Source organism: Hyperoodon ampullatus (assembly GCF_949752795.1).
Source record: "Hyperoodon ampullatus genome assembly, chromosome: 2".
Taxonomy (NCBI): domain Eukaryota; kingdom Metazoa; phylum Chordata; class Mammalia; order Artiodactyla; family Ziphiidae; genus Hyperoodon; species Hyperoodon ampullatus.
In genome coordinates, this window is record NC_136915.1 from 112,484,771 (window position 1) to 112,488,848 (window position 4,078).

Sequence of the window (4,078 nt, forward strand, 5' to 3'; positions counted from 1 at the left end):
CAGTTCTGGCATCTTGGACTCCTTTACTTCTAGGACCACAAGAAGAGATATGCTTAAAGAACACATCCCTTTTCACCGCTTACTGGACCTGTAAGCTACTCACTTAGAAAACAAGCTGCATAGCAACAGTCATTTTGTAAATCTAGATAAAGAGTGGAATCCCCAGTGTACCTCAAAAGTGGGGTCAAATCAGTCAAGAAAGCAATTTCAGACGTGAAAAAATATAATAAGACACTGAGGTTGTTGAGGTTTGCAGTAAGAAGAACGTGTTGTGCACATGGAGAGCAGGCAGCACTGTGCATGGTAAGGACCCTTGAAACTTCCCTTTATTTGTACTGCCCATGTTTTCAGAACTACTATAATTTTATGCAGAATATCCCAATAATTTCCCAAAGCCTTTAATATTTCATATGATATTATAAATACCGTTATTTTGGAAAAGAATAGGAACACAGAATATGCAAGTGTAATATAGTTTAAGAATCACCTTATGCGCTGTACTAGGTATGTCTGAACCTCTTTCCTTCTAGAGCAAACATTGTGGTGGTGGTGATGGTGGTTACAGGCATGATGACACAGACAATGATAATTGGCCTCCTCAAAAAGTCCCAAATATGTGCCCGGCATTTTGGTAACTGAATTACACACATTCATGTAAATTTTATGCCTAAGCCTGTTGGCACTGTATATGTGATTTTCCCCACATTTTAATAAAGGGATTGAACTTCTGAGGAGTTAAATAATTTGTTGCTCAAATCAATCAAACAATAATTAAGAAAATAACCTGGATATGAAATTATATACAAATAATCATGGATATAACTCAAAATTCGTATAACACTGGTTGTGGGAGCCTGAAATTTGGATCGAAAAAGGATAGAAATCAACCAAAATTATGATATGATATGGCTAAAAGCAGGTTTTAAAAGAAAGAAAATACTTTTACCATCACAAAAATGAAGTGTGTTTTATTCAGGAAATGGAGGATAAGTAACAATTGCTCATCTGGTAGAAACCGCTGCCCAGGTGACAGACAGACACAGAAGACAGTGAGAGAATCCTCAGAGGGTACCCAGGAGGAGAGATACTGCTCTTCCTTCTGAGGCTCTGTGATGCTTTCTTGAATACCTCCCAGAGGGAAGCAGCATAGCAGACTCAGATAGGAAACCTCTGACCGTCAAGAATCACCACACTCACACTGCAGGCTGAAGGGTGGAAAGCTTCTTCTGTATCCATGATAGGCTTTGAAGAGAAGATGAAGGTGGGGCTGTGGAACTAGGTGAGCCGATTGTCCTTATCCTTTCCAGATGCAGATAAAAGCTGAAGCTGTTACTTGTTCTTGGGTGGGCACTTCTGCTGGCATTGCTGGGGAGGTGTCACAGGAGGGCATTTCTCAGTGCACTTTATAGGTGGGCAAGGGTCTGAACCCTTGGTAGGTGAGCAAGGATCAGGGCACTTAGTTGGGCACACTGGAGTTTGCTTGTCCTGCTGCTTGCATTGCTGCTGTTGAGAAGACATTTTTCTGGGGTCTTAATATCTGAAAGAAAGTATATGACCGTGTTCACAAGAAGGAATTCCTTCAGAGAGAAGAGCCAAAGCTTTTATAACTCAAATAGACAGTATCTCTCCAGTCTCTAAGTACGGGTTTTAATCTCTTTAATACCTTTTAATGAATTTCTGACTTCTCTCTCGTTCTTTAGCAAATCTATTCATCAGCCCGGAGAAAACATTGTCTTTTCTCATACAACATTTCCAAAGAAAATAGCTTTCTTTAAAAGAAACAAGCAATGTTTTCTCTTTTGGTTTCTTTCTTCTTCTTTTTTTTAATGAACACGTCATCTTCAAAAACGGCCATCACAAATTCTAGACTCCTGGGCTAGCTCACAAGCAATTTCTATCACCATTTTTTCTTATGAGGTCCCGACAGGATTACTTATGTACAAAGCAAAGGGCAATCAGGATGAATGTAAGGGCATCACACCTTCTAAGATAAATGCCTCTGAAATCACAGCAGAGGTCTGAGAGAAAGGCATAGAAAAATGTAAATACTTTACTCTTTATCCCTTCATGTCAAAATTTCCTGTTAATTTCTTTTTCAATAGAGGAATTCAAACTAGGTTTCAGAAATCTACTAAATACAATAGAACATTGGGCGCAGATTCCAAGTTCCCAACCACTAAGGAGCATTACACCCATGATCATAACTTTGGACCCATCAAATTTGCTGTCTCCAGCATAAACTCAACATTCAGGGGCCCGAGAACAAAGTTGAACTGAAGAATCAGACTCACCAGGATATCCAAAGTCAATCGGAACTCGAGCAGAAGGAAGATAGCTGTCGTGCAGCAGAGGCCCTTTTTATTGGGGTTTGCTGCCCCACCCAGGGGGAAGCGGAGCTACCAAAACTGGCCTGATTCAGTCATTTCCCAACCAAATGCAAATCCATCCTTAACTGGCTTGGCAGGGACTCTGAAAACAGGTAATGTCCTGCGCCAGCATCTCCTCACTAGATTATGTTCTCATGACTCACAGAGTCCCTGCCTTATTTCTCCGTTTCAGTGGTTTGTGGCAGTGGGAGGATTTCGAAGCTTCTCTAACTTGTAGACAAAGGTTCCGTTTCTTGATTGGGGAAGATGACCCTTTTCTATCTTTCAGTTTCCTTGACCTCTAAATCTGCCTGCCTAGTTGCACTTGAACTGGTGGCCATTTATTTGTACATGCTGGTTTGAGAAGGGCCTGGCTACCTGGTGACACCTTTCTCTTTATCTCAAGCCCATCTTATAATGCATTTCCTCTTGATCCATGGCTTGCTAAGTGAAGTATCTTCTCTTCTAAAATGGACTGAAGGAGGGTTGCAGATCATCTCCGATGACTTCCCACCGTGATACATAGATACGTTTAATAAAGTGATGACCTCAAGGGACCACCTTTCATTGTTTTGCTCCTTCAAATAAAGAACATCCAGCAGTCACATTCCTATGAATTTGGTAAATCTGTTTCACTTCCGGCCACAAGGAGGTCACTACGTGCGTAGCATCACCTACCATAATTCCAATCAGCTGGCAGATCACAACTTAGACTTACAATACAAACCAAGCCTTTTACTCATACCTCCCAAACGTGATATACCACCTGCTCTTACCTAATTTCTCCCAAAGGATCTCTTTGGATTTCTTCAACTTTTGAAGAAAGCTCAGAGGGGTGTTTAAGTATTCTGGCTTCCTGTCCCTTTGAAATTTTTGGAAAACCCTATCTAATAGGCAATGCCATTCAAGTCTCTAATTTTATATGTATTTAATATTTATGAATTATTTAAATACATGTCATTTCACATCAAATCTACGGGTAAATTCAAGAGAAACTTGATATTCCTTTTTTAAACATGCAGTCACTGAAGTTCATTGCCATTCATATAAAACTTCTTCATGATTAATAATAATTTTGTTAAAATTTTAACCTACGTTTTACATTTTCCATTTTGCTCACCGTGGAACATATGTCAAATAAGCGTATTTCCTGCTCTACATTCTTCATACAATTTGTCAGTGTGATGGAAGAAAAGTTTGGTGGTTAATTTATGGGTCACCTTCCCTGGCATATGGTCCCCGGTTATCTGCTGAAACATTATTCTGGGTGTTTCTGTAAGGATGCTTTTGCACGAGAGTATTATTTACATCAGTGGCCTGAGTAAAGGCGGTTGCCCTCTATAGGGTGGGAATTCCTCTTCCAATCCACTGACCGCCTGAGTAGAACAAGGCTGACAATCACCGAGGTAAAAGATGATTCTCCTGATGCATGGGCTTCCAGAAGTCTCTCAGCTCTGCAGATTTTGAGTTTGCCAAACTTTGTAATCTCTCTATCTCTCTCAATCAATCTCTCTCTCTCTCTCTGTCTCTCTCTCTCTATCTCTATCTCTCATTGTCTCTCACTTTCTGTAACATATTTCTGTATGTATATATATATTTATATTTTGCAATATTTAATTTGAATATTTCATCTGCCTTATCATGTACATGATTACCTATGGTCAATTAAAATTACAAATTTTCCAAATTACTATAAAGTGAAGTTAAAGTAG

General features: G+C 39.6%; 1 long non-coding RNA gene across 1 annotated transcript; it reads right to left on the reverse strand.

Annotated features, from left to right (window-relative positions):
* Positions 1–953: 953 nt before the first annotated feature.
* Positions 954–2,534, reverse strand: LOC307070285. Its single transcript, XR_013811535.1, has 2 exons — positions 2,292–2,534; positions 954–1,537 (listed from the first exon to the last, which is right to left on the reverse strand). It is a non-coding gene; the product is annotated as an uncharacterized lncRNA (long non-coding RNA).
* Between the last annotated feature and the right edge of the window lie 1,544 nt (positions 2,535–4,078).